This window comes from Epinephelus fuscoguttatus, linkage group LG23, assembly GCF_011397635.1.
Source record: "Epinephelus fuscoguttatus linkage group LG23, E.fuscoguttatus.final_Chr_v1".
NCBI lineage: Eukaryota > Metazoa > Chordata > Actinopteri > Perciformes > Serranidae > Epinephelus > Epinephelus fuscoguttatus.
Genome location: NC_064774.1, coordinates 6657513 through 6678741, shown reverse-complemented (window position 1 = coordinate 6678741; position 21229 = coordinate 6657513).

Below are 21229 nucleotides of genomic sequence, written 5' to 3'. Positions count from 1 at the left end.
CTTGAAGTGCCAGTTCATCTTTCTGGTTTTTGTTTATGGTGTTCCATTTCTCCCAGAACTGGTTGGACTCTAAGGATTCCTCGATTTCACAGAGCTGGTTCTTGGTGTGCTGTTCTTTCTTTGTTTTTAGGGTATATTTGTATTGTTTCAGAACATCATCATACTGAAGGCGTATGTTCTGGTTATCTGGATCTCTGTGTTTTTGATTGGATAATCTTCTTAAAGTTTTTCTCAAGTTTTTGCATTCGATGTCAAACCATTTGTTGTTGTTTATTTGTTTATGTTTTTGTTCGGAGATTTTCAAATTAGATAATAAAGCCAAATGATGAAAAATTGAATTGATTTTGTTCACAGCAAAGTTTACACCAATGTTATTATGAGGAAACATTTCAGACAGAAATAAATGAATTAAACTCTGTATTTGCTGATTTTCCAGCGCCTCCTGGTACTTCCCTACACTGTCTGGTTTCCATCTGAATGAGTGTGTGCAGTTATAAAGCTGACATGGTCGGGGACTGTGTTGTTGGATGGTGCCCTTTTCAGATAGATTGTGATCTTGCTGTGGTCTGAGAGGGGTGTGAGGGGGCTGACTGTGAAGGCTCTGAGAGACACTGGGTGTAGATCTGTGATGAAGTAGTCTACTGTGCTACTGCCCAGAGCTGAACTATAAGTGTAGCGACCCAGAGAGTCCCCTCGCAGCCGGCCGTTGACTATGTACAGACCCAGTGCACGACAGAGCTGCAGAAGCTGGATGCCACTTGTATTTGTGACTTTATCAAAGCTCTTTCTGGTTGGGCATTCAGGGAGGGGGGAGTATATCCCTCCAGGTAAATGTTTGTCTCCTGGGTGTTCAGAGTGTCTGCTCTTTCCCCTGTTCGAGCATTCAAGTCTCCACAGATCAGAATATTTCCCATGCTTTTATAATGGTTAATATCTTCCTCAAGGATAGAAAAACATCAGGGTTATAGTATGGGGATTCTGATGGTGGGATGTAGACTGCACACATGTAGACATGTTGCTCAACACAAAGCATCTTTTGTTAATTTTCAGCCAAATATATGATTCTACTTTTTAATTATTTCTAATGAGTGAATGAGTTCTGATTTATACCATATAATCATGCCTCCTGAGTCTCTTCCTGTGTGATTGTGGGATTTTTGTTGATGGGATAATAATCTCATTGTATTTTTGAGGACGACCAGTGGAAACGTCTTCTCTGCACCATGTCTCCTGTAAGACAATGATGTCAGAGTCTTTTAACTCTCTAATAAAGTCAGAGTTTCTGCTTTTAGACCAAAAGCAGAAGTTCTGAGACCTTGAATGTTCCAACATGTTATTGTGAGTGACTTCATCTGTAATTGTGATCTGTTAAAAAAAAAGCATAAGATGAACACTGAAAGAAAAGAAAAATCATGTGTAGATAAATAAAAGGAGCGAAATAATATATAAGTGAACTGATAATATGTGGTTTGAAATATTGTTAGGAATTGTTGTTTTCTAACAAACCACTTAAAAAAAAAAAAAATCTAAACATCATGTTTAACAGTTAACTATTATTTGATCATTAAGCTCTCTGCTCTTCTAACAATCAATTTAAAAATCTAAACATCATGTTTAACTATTATTTGCTCATTAAGCTCTGGGCTCTTCTACCACGTCCCTATGAGGCGAGAGCATAGCAAGTTTAACATGTGTTGTATGTCCCTGATGTCACCAGAGGAGGGAGGCCGATGCTCCTCTCACAGCTGCAGCGTAGCTCCGTCCGATGTTCTGCTGCTCTTGTAGTCTCGTCTCTGCTGTTGGGAGGGGTGCAGGACCTCCAGGCAGGGTGGTTCTCCGGCTGGGTATTGGAGGTCTGTGTTGGATCAGCTGTGGTGTAGGCTGCTCGTTGTGATGGTGGTGATGCGGCGGGTGTCGTGGGCCGGCCATTCTCTCTGATGCTCTGGGGTGAGTGTATCGTGGGGGTCTGGGTGGTCTGGAGGGTTGAAGAGATCTTGATGGTCTGCGTGGGATCTGCGCTGTGCGGTTGTTCCTTGGGGTATCTGTAGGGTTCCTGCTGAGGGCAACGTCTTTCAGGGTCTTGGCAAAGATGGGGACTGCTTCTTTGTGCAAATGGACGTTGTCATAAAGGCAGTCCAGGTCTAGAGTTGGATGTTGAGCCAAGAAGACGTTGGTTTTGAGTGCAGTCCCTGGAGAGGCTGAAGTTCACTCTGTCTATGGTGCGGGGGTGGAAGTCTCTCCTCTGCAGCAGTGTGGAGATGACGATCCTGCTGTTGGGGAAAGTGGTGGAGGCCTTCTCGATCACTCTCTTCAGAGAGTCTGCCACTCTGTCCTGTTGGGGCCTTAAGTCGTTGGTGCCTGTATGGATGATGATGTGGCTCGGCTCACCGAGCTCACGCACCGTCAGCAGCTCCAGAGCTTTCTTCGTGTTGGGGCACCAGATCTTTTCTGCTCTGTGCCTTGGGAACAGGGTTGTTCATCCAGGAACTTTCCATTAGAGTCCATGAGGAGGAGGATGTCAGCCCTTCTGCCTGGGAGTGTTTGTTGACTCTGGGCTGTGTCTGGATGTGGGGCTGTTCCTGCTGCTGCGGTAGTTTCAGGTCCAGAGCTGCAGGTTGGGTCTCCAGTGGACATGGGGGGTTGGCTGGTGGTTGGGTCAAGGACTTGCCCCGAGGTGTGACTAGAGGTTGAACTTGGTATATGTATAGTGGGGGAGCTGGTTGGGAGAGGAAGGTGAGTAGGGGCTACATTCGGCTGCGTTGGAGGGAGTGAGCCCTCGAGGAGAGGACTATGTTGTTCTTCAGCCGGTGTAGTCTGAGTTTGGCTGGACCTGGTCTGGATCTGAGGGGGGTCTGTGGACATAAGGGACTGTATAGAGTTCAGTCTTACTTGCTGACTGGACAATGTTCTGTCCCTCTCCTTCAGTTCCTCTCTCAATGTGGCCAGCTCAGCTCTACAGTCGTCTCTGTCTTTCTGTAGTTCCTTCACCTCTTCCTGAGATGATCCAGCTGGTTCCTCTGGTTGGTTGCTTCTTGTTGAATCTCTCTCAGTTGTGAGTTGACATTGTCCAGTTCTCTCTTGAGTGTTGTTACGATGTCATTTTTGGGATGAGAGTTAGGTTGTTGTTGGTCCATCTGCTCCCTGAGCTGGACTAACTCGATCTCCATTTGGGAGAACTGTTCCCTCATGCAGTCCAGGTCCTCAGAGCGCTCTAGGAGAGGAAACTCGCTGTCGGCATCTGTCGGCCGTTTGTCTGGAGCCGGAGGAGAACAGGACGCTTTGACTCCCAGGGTTGTTGGTGTGCCTGTGAGATTCTCTTTCTCCTTCTCAACACTTGGTTTCATAGCAGCAAAATCGTGCTCAAACTGTCCAAGGTATCCTTGTATCATGGCAGTTCCATTTTTGAACAGGTTGATTGTTGTTCTGGTTGAGTATGGATCATTGTCTTCCAATATACTGATTTTCCATCCATTACAAATGCCTGCTCTCTTTACTGTTGAGTAATAAGAGCTGATGACATTCAGCCAGGCATAGGGTTCATCAGTCCAGAAGATTAGATTGCAGGTCCTGCCATCTTTGTAGTGGTCCAGGAACAGGGTTTCTGGTCTGTCTCGCAGTGTTTTTTGTTTATATTTGTTCCTTGCTGTTTTGCTCTTAACAGCTGGAGGATAATCGATTGTTTCAGAGCAGGTAGACATCTTGACACAGTTGTTGATATTCAAGTATCTGTATGTTTTGCCTTGAAATAGGGAGGCTTCTATTGCTGCTGCTGCTATTGATGGCGTTAGGCAACCACACACAGCCAACTGTTGTTTAGCTAGGATTAGCTTGTTAGCTGTTAGCTTCAATATTTCAGTTGGAGCTTGTTTTATCGATATAATTGACAAAACTCACTGATTTCAGTGTCCAGTAGCTGGCTGATTGCTGTCACTTTCCTTGTCCTCTCCTTCCTCTTCCTTCTTTGTTTGTTTTGCTTTTTTCTTCCTTTGTTTGATGTCTCTCTCTCTCTCTCTCTCTGAAGTTTTCCTCCAACTGTATTTCCTCTCTTTCTTCCTCTTCCTTTTGCTCTCTTTCTCTCCTCTGATGGATTTTCATCACTCCTTTTACAATTTTCTCATAAATCTTCTGTGTTCATCCAACTTTTCGACAGAAAACAACTGGTTGATTCAGGAGCTATCATGAAGCATGACTGCTCTGCTGCTCTGACATTCTATCTGTTTCTCTATCTGTCTCTCTCTCTCTCTCTCTCTCTCTCTGTCTCATTGTGTCATGTGGATTACTGTTAATTTATCATGCTGATCTGTTCTGTACGACATCTATTGCACGTCTGTCCGTCCTGGAAGAGGGATCCCTCCTCAGTTGCTCTTCCTGAGGTTTCTACCGTTTTTTCCCCGTTAAAGGGTTTTTTGGGGAGTTTTTCCTGATCAGCTGTGAGGGTCATAAGGACAGAGGGATGTCGTATGCTGTAAAGCCCTGTGAGGCAAATTGTGATTTGTGATATTGGGCTTTATAAATAAAATTGAATTGAATTGAATTGAATCATATCATATCATATCATATCATATCATATTATATTATATTATATTATATTATATTATATTATATTATATTATTACGTTATTATATATATTATATATTATTATATATGTTTGATAATGATGTTTATCTCATTATTAGACTCCACTGGCTTCAGTCAGGGTGTACATAAACCCACTCACGGTTTTAACCATACCCTCGATCTAGTTCTAATCATACCATTTTCTGAGCTGTTCAGCCGACATATTAATTTATACGTAACATTTCTCAAGGTGGCTTGCAGCATGTTAACTACTGCAGCCACAAACGCTGGCACTACACCAACGAGGTCTTTTCAGCAGAGTTCTCATAGCATCATTGTATGAAGTTTACGCAGGCTCGCTTTACTGTAATTAAACCACGAGTGGGCAGTATAGAGAGGAGTGCAGTGTGCTCTGAACAAAGCCACCTTCACTCTTTTTGTACAAGCACCAAACTTGTGAATCAAACTATTTGCTTAAGCATAGAAAGCACAGCATTGCCTGTAAATATCTTGGTCAACCTTCAACTGACCTGTGATGAAATGTCAAAGATACCTTACTTTACTATTTACTTTCAAATTGTTATCTGAGGATTTGAAAGTAGGAAACATTAGACATTTGTCCTCTTTTGTTCTACAGATCATCACCACACTCTTATCTGCATTAAACCTCATGTCATGGACAGCACCATATTCAGATGAGTGTTGAGTGTTCGTTGAGTGTTCTCTGTGCTTGTGCTTGGACTATTTTCCTGGATCTTTGACAGTTGATTTTGGATTAAGGACACTGGATTAAGTGCTTGGCTTCGATAAGACCTCTACCTGCTGTATGACGCTGATTTGGTTTGTGGATAAAGAACAACGGACTGGAAACATGGGAGCAGAGTTAGCAGCTAAGCTAGCCAGCTGGTTAGCTAGCAACTTGCAGATAGTGGTGCTTCCAGCAGCACGGCAAATAACAACTGCCACTGGCTGAGCTCTGCTAATAACACTGAGAGCTGGGGCATTAAGTCCTAAGAATGCCACCAAAAGCGTCAAAGGCAGAGGCGAAAACGGACGAAGAGTACGTGTCACTCACTCAGGTTACGAGTTACAAGTTACTGCAGCAGCAGAAGGAGATGTTCACGTGTTGCTCCAACAACAACAGGATAACTTCAAAGGCTTTGTGAAAGTGACCATGGACTCAACAAACACCAGAATGGATGCGTTATCAAAGGAGATACAGGAGATAAAAACAAGCCTGCAATATACACAAACGATGTGGGTGACATAAAAGCTGATAACGCCAAGCAAGCTGAACGCTGTAACTCAGTACAGGCAGACGTCTTCAAAGTGTGTGACAGCCTGTTGGCGTTCACTGATAAGATGGAGTATCTGGAAGGCCAGTCCAGGAGAAACAAATTGGTGTTTGACGGGTTCACGGAGTCACAGGGGGAGACCTGAGGAGAAAGTGAAGAAGGTTTTGGCTGAAAAGCTTCAAATGAATCAGGTGATCAAGATGGAGAGGGCCCATCGTACAGGGAAACCTGGAGGAGGAAGACCGAGGCCCATCGTCGTGAAATTCCTGAGGTACAAAGACAGAACTGCCATCTTACAACGTACCAACTCTCTTAAAGGCACTAAAATCTACATCAACGAGGACTTCACAGACACCGTGAGGAGAAAGAGGAAGGATCTGATGCTGGCGCTGAGAGCGGCGAGAGAGGGAGAGGAGATATCGCCTACTTATAACACGACAAGCTGATCATTCATCCCCACACTAGTACACCAAATCAACCTGGAGACCAGTAAGCACTAAAAGGTATGATGACTTCTGAATGACGACAAACTTAACTCCCACACTGTCTGATAAGAGTCAGTTAGCACAAAGGATTGCTGAATATGATGATGTTGAAATAATGACTTTTTAACATAACGATCAGCATCCACACGACATTGAAAACAGCATTGATCCCGATAACAATTTTTTCTCACCAGCAATGGCAACTGTCACTATTATACTGGAGAACAGTTTAAAAATACCATTAAGACAGAAACAACATATCAATAACCCACTTTAACAGCAGAAGCTTGTACGCCAGCTTCCAGAGCATCAAGTATTACCTCAGTCAGTTTACACAACCTTTCAGTATTATTGCTATGTGAGAAACTTGAATCAACAGTGATAGAGGCAAGGACTTTGAATATGAAGGGTATGAAATGGTCTGTATGAACAGAGAAAACAAGAATGGAGGTGGGAGGCTTTGTTTGTGGACAGGACTTTCAAATACAAAGTGGTGGAAAAGTGTGGTGGATGATTTACTAGAGTGTGTAACAACAGAAATATTAATGGAAACAAGAAAAATATTATAGTGAGTTGTATATACAGAACACCAGGTACTAACATAGACACATTCAAGGAATGGACTGAAGAACATTTCACTAAATCACATCAGACAGTCATGTTTATCTGTGGTGACTTTAACACTGATCTATTAGATCCAATTAAGCATATGAAGACAGATGAATTCATCAATACTTTGTATCGTCTCAGTTTACATCCCAAAATCACCAGACCGAGCCATATAACTCCTCACTGTGCAACTTTAATTGACAATATCTTCACTAATGTCATAGATAACATTATAGCAAGTGGATCATTAATAAACGATATCACTAATCAGTCTTCACAACTATAATCATAAAAACCAAGTTCAGGACAATAAACCACAGTACAGACGAGTCACGACTGGAGAATCTATGGAGGCATTAAAAAACGATTTGATGAGTTATGACTGGGACTTAATATATAAAGAAATAGAAATTAATATAGCTTATAATGAATTTTTAAGAATATTTAAACTACTATATGATAATAACTTAAATTAAACAACATAGTAGAAATAGTAAATATAATGATAACCAGTGGATTTCAAAGGGATTAAAACAAAAACACTTTATAGAGAATTTATAAAACACAGATATAGAAACAGAAACTAAACATAAGAAATACAAAAACAAGTTAACTAGTATTATGAGAACATGTAGGCTAAGAAAGAGTATTATTGTAAATGATTAGAAAATAGTAAAAATAATATTAAAGGTATATGGAATATATTAAATATAGTAATTACAAATGGTTCTAGACAAATTAGTTACCCTCAGTATTTTATAGACAATGAGATGAACATAAGTAATATGGAAGATGTATCTGATAAATTTAATCTTTTTTGTTGTAAACGCTGGACGCAATTTAGCCAAACAAATACCTGATCCAGAGACATCCTTACATACAAAAGATACTCTTACTGAAAGAAACGTGCAAAAATGTTTCTTAAACTGATAGAAGAAGAAGAAATTATTGAGATTGTTAATAAATACAAAAACAAAACATCTACTGATTGTGATCAAATTGACATGAAAATAGTAAAAAGGGTCGTTCAGGGGATTTCTAATGGTGAAACACATAAAGAATGCACATCTTCCGAATAGACTTTTTCCAATCGGTGCTGACATCAAAGGAAAAACTTAAGAAAATCAAGATTTGTCGGACACGATGTATTGCTTCTCCCAGGCTTTATTCCCACACCAAACAAATAAGCAACGTTTCGCCTCACGTAGGAGGCTTCATCAGGCTTACAGAGTAGGGGCAGTCCCTCTTTTTATAGCATATTGTTAGGGCTGCGGCCGTATATTGTGACATTTATTGCATGTATGTTGTTTTTTTATGTGAGAGTAAGTCCTCTTCTCTTTCTGAGGATCTGTGCCAGGTGCCGCTCCCGTCTCCTGCTGATTGGATGTCGCGAGGGCTTGGCTCTGGTCGTAGCTGCTGCTGATTGGCTGTCGCGAGGGCTTGGCTCTCGTCGTGGCTGCTGCTGATTGGCTGTCGCGGGGGCTTGGCCTCTTTTAAACCCCGGCCATCTATCAAGCTCGAGGGTCGTCTTGACAGCAGCGTTATTCCGCATCCCGACACCAAACCTGCCCGTGCCTTTGCGAACTGTTGTGTGTTTTTTTGACTGGAGAGCGGTGGGCCTTATTTTTGAACTGTGAGCTTGTTGTTTGTGTTCTGCCGCTACGAGCGGGGAACAGTTTGTCTGCTGCCGACCTGTTGCAGCGCTAAGCAGCAGTTTTATTGTCACTTGCACGTCACTTGTAAATATTTGCACATAGCACTAAGCAGTAGGGGTGAGCTGCCATTTACGTTGACCTGTTTTCTCCTGTTTTTGTTTAGTTTAGGGAGTTAGGTTTAGTAATTGTATTTTTGTTTCTTTTCTTTCACATAGGGTTTAGCTAGTACTTTGGGGAAAGATAGTTTGTTTTGTTTATTGTTTTGGCCTGGGCTCACCCTGAAGACAAGCTTCTTTATTTATAAAAATTATTTCTTTTTTGTGTGATGGTGAATAAACTCACCCGTTTTGATTGTGCATTTTCTTGTGTCGGCTCATTTTTATGTTACACTTCCCGGCCCCTAGACGGGTGCGTAACAATATCCTAAAGGCTGTCCTCCAATAGGAGTGAGGCTATCTGGAGACCTACAAAATACATACAGGAATAATATTAGTAATCAATCAATCACAGATGCATCTTACCATGTTGTTCACACATTCAATTAATACACTTATGAAAAAACATTTATAAAAAACATTTATTAAAAAAAAAAAATACTATTTACAAAAATGATCTAATATCAAAGTCCAAATTCATCCCATGGGGTTGGAGTGTCTTTAATTTATGGATCCAGAACGAGGGACTGCCCTCTACTCTGTAAACCTGATGAAGCCTCCTACATGATTTGGTGTGGGAATAAAGCACGGGAGCAGCAATACATCGTGTGGGACAAATCTTGATTTTCTCAGGGGACTTCTAAGCCATTGACACATATTTGTAACTTGTCATTTCAATCCGGACAATTTCCTAGTAAAATGAAAACAGCAAAAATCATACCGATATATAAAAATGACAACAAACACCACTTCACAAATTACAGGCCGGTCTCTCTCCGACCACAATTCTCAGAAATTCTGAAAAAAACTCACAGATTATGCAGTTTCTTAGATAATTACAATTTACTCACAGACAGCCAGTACAGATTCAGAACTAACCTCTCAACATCATTAGCCATATCTGAACTCATAGAAGAAATGACTAATTCCATAGACCAAAAGAAACACGCTGTTGGGGCATTTATTGACTTAAAGAAAGCATTTGACACAATAAATCATGATATATTACTGGAAAAACTAGAACGGGGTTAGTTCTGAATTGGGTGGGAAGCTATTTAAAGAGCAGACATCAATTTGTGAAGTGGGGCGAGAATCCCCCAGGGGTCAGTGTTGGAATCAATACTCTTTAATCTGTACATGAATGACATATGTAAATTATCTGATGAATTAAAATTGATCTTGTTCGCAGATGACACAAACATTTTGGGCTCAGATGAGAACTTACAGCAACTTTTGTCCACAATCACTGGGGAACTGAATAAAGTTAAAAAATGGTTTGATAGAAACAAGCTATCATTAAATTTGAGTAAAACAAAATACATGACATTTGGAAATTGTAAATCACATAGCCAAATCCAGGTACAGTGTTACACCCCACCCTTAGGCGGCCCTATGGGGCGAACAAAACTCAATCACTGACCCATTAACAACCACATAAACACCTTTAAAACAATCAAATCCATGGGATTTATTAGAATTAAAACAGGCAAACAAGACAACAAAAACCCCTCGGTGAGAAGCAGCAGGACCAGCAGTCCCACACCAGAGCCTCTCTCCTCTGCTGCTGGCACAGGAGCTCTGAAGCATCTCCTCCATGCCAGGTGCACTGCACCTTGTTAACTAATGCAGCACACCTGGGCAGATCTACAAGGAGGGAAAAGGGACAGCAGCACAGAACACATACACATACACAAAAACCCAGATGTTAAAAGGTAAAGCAGTTTATTGTAACTTAAATTAAGGAAGACTGGTTAACAATAAGGAAAACAAACTAAGGAAGAGGGCCGGTGGGTGCTGTTTAACGTGTTACATGTGGGCATATGAGTATATGTATATACATGTATACATGGGTATGTGGGTGTGTATGTGTATGTGTGTAGACATGCATGTACATAGGTATATTTGTATGTATGTGTATGGATTGAGGTGACAAAAATCGGTGCCTGGAATTGGGCCTGACGGCTCCCGACCCTGTCCTCCTTGGTTCCTCTAACTAACGACTGACTACCTGCTTTCAGCGCTCCCGCTTATATGCTGGTGGAGGTCAAAGAGATCTCCACCCATTTCTGTAGTCCTTCCCATTTCGATCCATTTTTACTGGTGGCAGACTTTGCCTTTGTTCCAGCTCAAACTGGAATCTGCCACCAGTATTTCCGGAATCGCTCTCACTCTATTTTTAAAAAAAAAAAAACATGTGATCTGGGGACTCACTTGCTACAGTCCCTCGTGCTCCCGTGTAATATGGACCATTATATGCACATTAAGCAATACAATCATTTGAGTGTGTGTGTGTGACCTTTCCCGTGTGATAGAAACTCTTAAGTGCATTCGGCAATACAGTCAAGTGAGTGTCACTGTAAGTTCACAACATCATGTGAGTGTAGGTTGGTGCATTACATCATTACACAGAGCATGATAGGTTATGTATGTCAATAAGAGTTCACAACTGAGATGTCACTCAGACTTCACACCATTATATTGCATATTACTCATAAATGCAGTATTAACTTTTGTAAGAGTCTTACACACTAACATGGTTATATAGCTATTTGTATCTTATCCAACTTATATGGTCTAACACCTGATGAGGGTTTTGACTTTTACACTACATTCCCCCCTTTGGGGCTCCATAGTCCCACACAACACTTTTAAATCACAGATAAAGGGGTGAAAATATATATATCCCCCCTTTGGGACTATATAGTCCCATAACATTAGCTTAAGATTTGTTAGCACCATACATAATTTCATTTTCCAGTGATTATATCAGTAGATCATTAGTAGATATCACACATATATCACACATAAGTCAGAGAGAATAAGAGCTAGCCTAGTAATGTCATCTTGTGGCATGAGGGTGTAGAATGACATTCGTATACAGTGATTGTGACTACAGTCAGTACTAACATGTCACACATAGCGGTTACAGTTGGCAGGATTTATAGCTACCGTGGCTGTTAACATTGTCCCCTTACAGTCCTTTGAACCCGTAGGCTGGCATCCGCAGACGTCTGTATGTTGCCAGCTGACCCTTTAGCGCGTCGACCTCTTCTTGTGTGGCCTCATAAGCATTAATTTGCTGCTGCAAGGTGTCCCTGGCCTGAGTCAGTTCACGGACTTGGCCACGCAGATCCAGCACCTGCTGCTCGAGTTGATGCAAGTGCGCCTTGTGCATTCCCTTATTTTCTCCCTTCCTGATTGCGTAGGTACTGTGGCGGACTCTGTGAAGCCTCTTTCGCAGGTTGAGAGGAAGACTACGCACCAGCCGGCGAAAAGGCAACGCGGGAACAAAATGAAGCTGGTTACGCAGCTCGGCTGTCAGTTTCAGATGTTGTGCTGTTACTGGTGCTCCATCTGGCAGACATCGGAGGCAGATTTCTACTGCGTCTGGATCCACATTGTACTCCTGCTCTAGGAGAGTGCGGGTTGTCGGTGTTAGCCCATGCACGCTCAGGTGACCCTCATTCTGAGGTGGTGGGCTAGCCTGACGCAGCTTAACAGGTGGTGGGGTGGTTGGTGAATAACTATGTGAATAATCAGCACTGTCCTCTGTCGTGGCGGATGAGGCGGGGGAAACTATTGGCAACATGTCTTTATGATCATTGGGTTGCGGGGGTCCATCTTGGGATGGTGCTTGTAAGGGTGGGTGGGGGGGGGGGGGGGGTAATGCGGGCCTGGAGTAGCAATAGTCCAATCCGGAGTGAGAACAGGCCAATCTGCTCCTTGCCCAGCTGCTCCTAATACGTGGCTGACGTATTGCGGTAAGCGAGTTGTGTCATTTCCGGTGTTTCTGTGACAGCGTCTCTGTACTGCTCTGGTGAATTCCACTTGCCTGCTTTCTCACCTCAGTTGCTTTAACGTCTACTTCAAGTCATAACCCACACTGGTTCTGTTTAAGCACCTATAGCTCTCCTCCTTTCTACGACTTTCTCGCTAATCTCTTAGCTGTTGTTTGCACGTTACTAGCCTTGGTAGCTACATTAGCTTAGCCATGACTTCTCCTTCTCCTGCTCTTTCCTGCTCGGTGTGTCAAATGTTCAGTTATGCCTCTGCCTCCTTTAGCGACAGTGGTAATTGTAACAAGTGTAGCTTATTTGCTGCGTTGGAGGCGAGGCTTAGTGAATTAGAAGCGCGGCTCCGCACCATGGAAAACCATTCAGCAGCTGCGGTAGTTAGCCAGTCCCCTGTAGCCGGTGCGGAGCCGCATAGCATAGCCTTAGCCTCTGCTAACTGTCCTCCGGTAACCCCGTTCAGCCGGGAGGTTGGGTTACGGTTCGCCAGAAGCACAGCTCAAGCGAAGCCCACGGCTCACCAGCAGCCTGTTCACGTTTCCAACCGCTTTTCCCCACTCAGCGACACACCCGCTGAGGATAAAACTCTGGTTATTGGCAGCTCTATCCTGAGGAACGTGAAGTTAGCAACACCAGCGGCCATAGTCAAATGTATCCCTGGGGCCAGAGCGGGCGACATTGAATCAAATTTAAAGCTGCTGGCTAAAGCTAAACGTAGATTCAGTAAGATTGTTATTCACGTCGGCGGCAATGACACCCGGTTACGCCAATCGGAGGTCACTAAAATTAATATTGCCTTGGTGTGTGAATACGCAAAAACGATGTCGGACTCCATAGTTTTCTCTGGACCCCTCCCAAATCTGACCAGTGATGACATGTTTAGCCGCATGTCATCATTTAACCGCTGGCTGTCCAGGTGGTGTCCAGCAAACGATGTGGGTTTTGTTAATAATTGGCAAACTTTCTGGGGAAAACCTGGTCTTATTAGGAGAGACGGCATTCATCCCACTTTGGATGGAGCTGCTCTCATTTCTAGGAACCTGGCAAACTTTATTAGTAATTTAAATCCCTGACAACCCAGAGTTGAGACCAGGACTCGGAGACGCAGTCCTAAACGCCTCTCTGAGCTTCTAGTTCAGTTACCCAGCCATAGTTTTAATAGTTTTATACAAACGGTGTCTGTCCCCCGACCGCCTAAATTATCTAAATCTAAAATTAAACAAAGAGGAGTTGTGCATAACAACCTCATAAAAATTAAAACCTCTTCTGTGACAGAAAGACAAAACAGGAGAATTAAATGCAGACTGTTAAATATCAGGTCTCTATCGTCTAAAGCAGTGTTAGTAAACGAATTAATATCAGATAATCATATTGATTTACTCAGTCTCACTGAAACCTGGCTGTGTCCAGATGAATATGTCAGTCTAAATGAATCCACTCCTCCCAGTCATGATAATACCCACATTACTCGAGGCAGCGGCCGAGGAGGGGGAGTTGCAGCCATTTTTAACTCTAGCCTGTTAATCAGCCCTAAACCTAAACTAGATTATAATTCATTTGAAAGCCTCGTTCTTAGTCTTTTACATCTGACCTGGAAAACCTCGCAGCCACTTTTATTTGTTATAGTGTACCGTGCTCCTGGCCCGTATTCTGAATTTTTATCTGACTTCTCAGAGTTTTTATCCAGTTTAGTTCTTAAATCTGTTAGAGTTTGGGCGTAGCTTCTCCCTTTCCTTGTGTTTTCCTGTTTTCTCCTCCCTATTGTGTCATGTTTGTCTCAGTCTGTCTGTGTTGCTGGGCGTGGACTCTGGGTTCCCTCCTCCTGCCTGCCCATCTGATCTCCTGCAGCTGCTGGTTCTCCTCACCTGCACCTAATCTCCAATCAAGCCCTGCAGTGTATATAACCCTGGTTCAGACCTCCAGACTCCGCCAGATCGTTCAGTCTCCGTTGCGGTACAGACGTCTAGGCTTCCTTTCCTAAGACTATTTGGATCATTTGTATTTTTGGTGTTTTTTCCTGGACAACCAGTTTACCTGTTTTTTCTCTGTGCCTCAGATCCTCCTCGCCAGCTCCACCACTATACAAGACTCGACCTGCCTCAATTCTGTCTTCAGCAGCCAATTTGGTTTCTCCTCCTTCAACTCCACCACCTGCCCTGCTCCGCCGAACCCAACCTGTCCACTCCAGCCAAGCCTTCAACCAACTTTCCTTTTTTCCCAAAAAAATAAACTGTCTAAACTGTTCAGTCTTCTGGTGGTGTCTGCTTTTGGGTCCTAATATTGAACTGCCTTAACAAAATCAGATAAAGTTATTATTGTAGGCGATTTTAACATTCATGTCGACGTTGATAATGACTCCCTGGCTACCGCGTTTATCTCATTATTAGACTCCATTGGCTTCAGTCAGGGTGTACATGAACCCACTCACTGTTTTAACCATACCCTCGATCTAGTTCTGACGTATGGAATTGAAATTGATAACCTAACAGTCTTTCCACAGAATCCCTCGCTATCGGATCATTATCTGATTACTTTTGATTTCTTTTTACTCGATTACACGCCACTCAGCAACAGTTACTATACTAGATGTTTATCAGATAGTGCTGAAAGGATTACTTAGGCAAAATTCAATACCAATACCTTCAGTAACAGAGGTTTCCTGTGCCGACTTTAACCTCTCCCGAATTGATCATTTTGTTGATAGCACCGTAGGCTCACTGCGAACAACTCTCGACTCTGTAGCTCCTCTTAAAAAGAAGTTAAAAAAGCAAAGAAAGTTTGCTGCTTGGTATAACTGTCAAACCCGTAAGTTAAAGCAAATATCACTAAAATTTGAAAGGAATTGGCGATTAACCAAACTGGAAGAATCTCGTTTAATCTGGACAGACAGTCTCAAAACTTATAAGAGGGGCCTCCGCAATGCCAGAGCAAACTATTACTCAGCATTAATAGAAGACAATAAGAACAACCCCAGGTTTCTTTTCAGCACTGTAGCCAGGCTGACTGAGAGTCAAAGCTCTACTGAGCCTCGTATTCCCTTAGCCCTTAGCAGTAATGATTTTATGAGCTTTTTTAATGACAAAATTCTAACTATTAGAGGCAAAATTCATGACCTCCTGCCCTCAGATAGTACCTATCTAACCTCAAACACAGCTGTAAAACCTAATATATATTTAGATTGCTTCTCCCCAATTTCTCTTCAAGAATTGACCACAGTGATTTCTTCATCCAAATCATCAACGTGTCTCTTAGACCCCATCCCAACTAGGCTACTTAAGGAGGTCTTTCCTTTAGTTAACACTCATATATTAGATATGATCAATATATTCTTATTAACAGGCTATGTACCACAGTCTTTTAAGGTAGCTGTAATTAAACCTCTACTAAAAAAGCCCTCCCTGGATCCAGAGGTGTTAGCCAACTATAGACCAATATCTAATCTTCCCTTTATGTCAAAGATCCTTGAGAAAGTAGTCGCAGACCAGCTGTGTGATTTTCTCCATGATAATAATTTATTTGAGGAATTTCAGTCAGGATTTAGAGTGCATCATAGCACTGAGACAGCACTAGTTAAAATTACAAATGACCTTCTGATTGCTTCAGACAAAGGACTCGTCTCTGTACTTGTTTTATTAGATCTTAGTGCAGCGTTTGACACAATTGACCATCAAATTCTGCTGCAGAGACTGGATCACTTAATTGGCTTAAAAGGTTCAGCACTAAGCTGGTTTAAATCTTATTTATCTGATCGTTTTCAATTTGTTGACGTTCGCAATGAATCATCCTTACGTACCAAAGTTTGTTTTGGAGTTCCGCAAGGTTCTGTGCTCGGACCAATCCTGTTTACTCTATATATGCTTCCTTTAGGTAACATCATTAGAAATCACTCTATAAATTTCCATTGTTATGCGGATGATACTCAGTTGTATTTATCAATGAAGCCAGAAGAAAGCAATCAATTAACTAAACTCCATAATTGCCTTAAAGACATAAAAACTTGGATGAGCACCAATTTCCTGATGTTAAATTCAGACAAAACTGAAATTATTGTTCTTGGCCCCAAACAACTCAGAGACTCTTTATCTGATGACATAGTTTCTCTAGATGGCATTGCTCTGGCCTCTAGCACTACCGTAAGAAACCTCGGAGTAACATTTGATCAAGATTTGTCTTTTAATTCTCATTTAAAGCAAACCTCACGGACTGCATTTTTTCATCTGCGTAATATTGTGAAAATTAGGCCTCTCCTGACCCGAAAAGATGCAGAAAAATTGGTCCACGCTTTTGTTACCTCAAGGCTGGATTACTGTAACTCTCTATTATCAGGTAGCTCTAGTAAGTCCTTAAAAACTCTCCAGCTAATTCAGAATGCAGCAGCACGTGTACTAACAGGAACTAAGAAACAAGATCATATTTCTCCTGTTTTAGCTTCTCTGCACTGGCTCCCTGTGAAATCCAGAATTGAATTTAAAATCCTACTGTTAACTTATAAAGCTCTAAATGGTCAAGCTCCGTCATATCTTAGAGAGCTCATAGTGCCATATTATCCCACCAGAACACTGCGCTCTGAGAACGCAGGGTTACTCGTGGTCCCTAAAGTCTCCAAAAGTAGATCAGGAGCCAGAGCCTTCAGCTATCAGGCTCCTCTCCTGTGGAATCATCTTCCTGTTACGGTCCGGGAGGCAGACACCGTCTCCACATTTAAGACTAGACTTAAGACTTTCCTCTTTGATAAAGCCTATAGTTAGGGCTGGCTCAGGCTTGCCCTGTACCAGCCCCTAGTTAGGCTGACTTAGGCCTAGTCTGCCAGAGGACCCCCCTATAATACACCGGGCACCTTCTCTCCTTCTCTCTCTCTCTCTCTCTCTCTCTCTCTCTCTCTCTCTCTCATCCTATTACTGTATCTTGCTAACCCGGCCATTCTGGATGTCACTAACTCGGCTTCTTCTCCGGAGCCTTTGTGCTCCACTGCCTCTCAGATTAACTCATATCGCAGCGGTGCCTGGACAGCGTGACGTGTGTGGTTGTGCTGCTGCCGTGGTCCTGCCAGATGCCTCCTGCTGCTGCTGTTATCATTAGTCATTAGTCATACGTCTTCTGTTATTATACACATATGATTATTGTGACATATGTATACTATCAGATATTAATATATTATTATTAATCATAATATTATTACTTTCATTAATGTTGTTGTAAGCTACTGTCATTACTGTCTGTCCTGCATCTCTCTCTCTCTCTCTCTCTCTCTCTCTCTCTCTCTTTCTGTCTCATTGTGTCATATGATTACTGTTAAGTTATCATGCTGATCTGTTCTGTACGACATCTATTGCACGTCTGTCCGTCCTGGAAGAGGGATCCCTCCTCAGTTGCTCTTCCTGAGGTTTCTACCGTTTTTTCCCCGTTAAAGGGTTTTTTGGGGAGTTTTTCCTGATCAGCTGTGAGGGTCATAAGGACAGAGGGATGTCGTATGCTGTAAAGCCCTGTGAGGCAAATTGTGATTTGTGATATTGGGCTTTATAAATAAAATTGATTGATTGATTGATTGATTGATTGATTGATGGGCTTTGGCTTGGAGCTACGCTTCTCCTGGACAGTTACCCAGGCTCCCGGCTGCACGGGTGTTACTGGGGGACCGCTACCAGAGGCTACGCTATGTGGCTCCGCTCCGGCTACAGGGGACTGGCAAAATACTGCAGCTACTGAATGGTTTTCCATGGTGTGGAGCCGCGCTTCTACTTCACTGAGCCTCGCCTCCAATGCAGCAAATAATTATTCCTACAGGAGGCAGTGGAATAGGTAAACATCTGACACGCTGAGCAACATGTGGGGCATCGCTAACTACTAAGCTAAAGTGGCTAACATAGCTAATAGGCAAGTGAAGATAACAAAATTAACTAGGTTAAGCTATCGCACCAGCGGCTGCTATGCCTATGGACTATGGCCTTGTATGTTGGATGCCTGCTCTACCCACTAAACCACCGGGCTGCCCTAGCTGCTGCTTTTTTGGATAGAGCAAAAAAACTGGGTAACACTTCATAAGTCAGCCCGCGTTTTAGAGGGTACCTCTCGCCCACTTTCCCGAGAGTTAGCGTATAACTCCGGGAACTTACATGTACTTTCCCGGGAGTTAGAGCATAATTTGTCCTGGTCACTTACCACATACTTTCCCAGGAGTTAGAGTATCCCTCCCGGTCACTTACCACATACTTTCCAGGGAGTTAGTATATAACGACGTGGTCACTTGGCATATTCTTCCCTGGGAGTTAGAGTATAACTCGTCACTTATGTAATTTCCCAAAACTTATGGTTTAATTTCCTTATATAAATCTGTATATGTATGAAGTGCAATAAAAACAAATGCTTTTGCCCTTTGCTCATGGCAGTTGATTCAGTCACTTTTATGTAGCCTATGTGTCATCAGGCAATTTCACCCACACTCCAGGGTTTTAATATTTATGTTCTGTTTACATTTCATTGAATGAGTTTGAATATGAATATGTCAAGAAATGGGTCTATATTCTGCAAATTGCCTAATTAACGGGCAGGCTGGAGTACAAAGCAAACTTAGCTCTCTGAAGTGCACATCTCTGGAAGTCTTGTAGTGCCATCCGAGGACGAAACATAAACAATACAGTAATGTAATAATATAGCCTACATATATCTTAAAATACAAATAATGAGTCATGAAAAGTTATAAAATGTTTTAATTATTTAATTACACAGAAACCACATGGTCGGTGCTGTTCTCACATCTACAGCATACTTTTACCAAAACTTACAGGGAAACTAGGCAGTATTTTCCACCTAAGTATATACTAACAAAAGAGACTGGGCTGGATTATGAAGTTTGCACTGTTTGCCCGTCCTTAGTCTGAAAGTACTGGGGAATTTCCCCAAAATTCACAGGGAAACTAGGCAGTACTTTCCACCTAAGTATATACTAACAAAAGAGACCGGGCTGGATTATGAAGTTTGCACTGTTTGCCTGTCCTTAGTCTGAAAGTACTGGGGAATTTCCCCAAAACTCACAGGGAAACTAGGCAGTATTTTCCACCTAAGTATATACCAACAAAAGAGACCGGGCTGGATTATGAAGTTTGCACTGTTTGCCTGTCTTTAGTCTGAAAGTACTGGGTAATTTCTCCAAAACTTACAGGGAAACTAGGCAGTACTTTCCACCTAAGTATATGCTAACAAAAGAGACTGGGCTGGATTATGAAGTGTGCACTGTTTGCCTGTCCTTAGTCTGAAAGTACTGGGTAATTTCCCCAAAACTTACAGGGAAACTAGGCAGTACTTTTCACCTAAGTATATACAAACAAAAGAGCCTGGGCTGGATTATGAAGTTTGCACTGTTTGCCTGTCCTTAGTCTGAAAGTACTGGGGAATTTCCCCAAAACTTACAGAGAAACTAGGCAGTACTTTCCACTTAAGTATATACCAACAAAAGAGACCAGGCTGGATAATGAAGTTTGCACTGTTTGCCTGTCCTTAGTCTGAATGTACTGGGTAATTTCCCCAAAACTTACAGGGAAACTAGGCAGTACTTTCCACCTAAGTATATGCTAACAAAAGAGACTGGGCTGGATTATGAAGTTTGCACTGTTTGCCTGTCCTTAGTCTGAAAGTACTGGGGAATTTCCCCAAAATTTACAGGGAAACTAGGCAGTACTTTCCACCTAAGTATATACCAACAAAAGAGCCCAGGCTGGATAATGAAGTTTGCACTGTTTGCCTGTCCTTAGTCTGAATGTACTGGGTAATTTCCCCAAAACTTACAGGGAAACTAGGCAGTACTTTCCACCTAAGTATATGCTAACAAAAGAGACTGGGCTGGATTATGAAGTTTGCACTGTTTGCCTGTCCTTAGTCTGAAAGTACTGGGTAATTTCCCCAAAACTTACAGGGAAACTAGGCAGTACTTTTCACCTAAGTATATACAAACAAAAGAGCCCGGGCTGGATTATGAAGTTTGTACTGCTTGCCTGTCCCTAGTCTGGCAGTACTGGGTACTTTCCCCAAAACTTACAGGGAAACTAGGCAGTAATTTCCACCTAAGTATATACCAACAAAAGAGACCAGGCTGGATTATGAAGTTTGCACTGTTTGCCTGTCCTTAGTCTGTAGCGTGGCACTCAGATGTTAACCCTTTAAAAACAGTTAGTTCAATGCTTCACAAGGTAACAATATTACCAGAAAATAATACAAAGACGAATCAAAGTGTCCCTGACAAAAAATAACAGAGTTCCACTGGTTGTCTTATTCAAGTTCAATTTTGCCTGCCCATTAATTAGGCAATTTGCAGAATATAGACCCATTTCTTGACATATTCATATTCAAACTCATTCAATGAAATGTAAACAAAACATAAATATTAAAACCTTGGAGTGTGGGTGAAATTTCCTGATGACACATAGGCTACATAAAAGTGACTGAATCAACTGCCATGAGCAAAGGGCAAAAGCATTTGTTGCACTTCATACATATATAGATTCATATAAGGAAATTAAACCATACGTTTTGGGAAATTACATAAGTGACAAGTTATACTCTAACTCCCGGGAAAGTATGTGCTAAGTGACCGCGAGGGATACTTTCACCCCTGGCAAAGTATGTGGTAAGTGACCGGGAGGAATTATGCTCTAACTCCCGGGAAAGTACTGTACATGTAAGTGGGC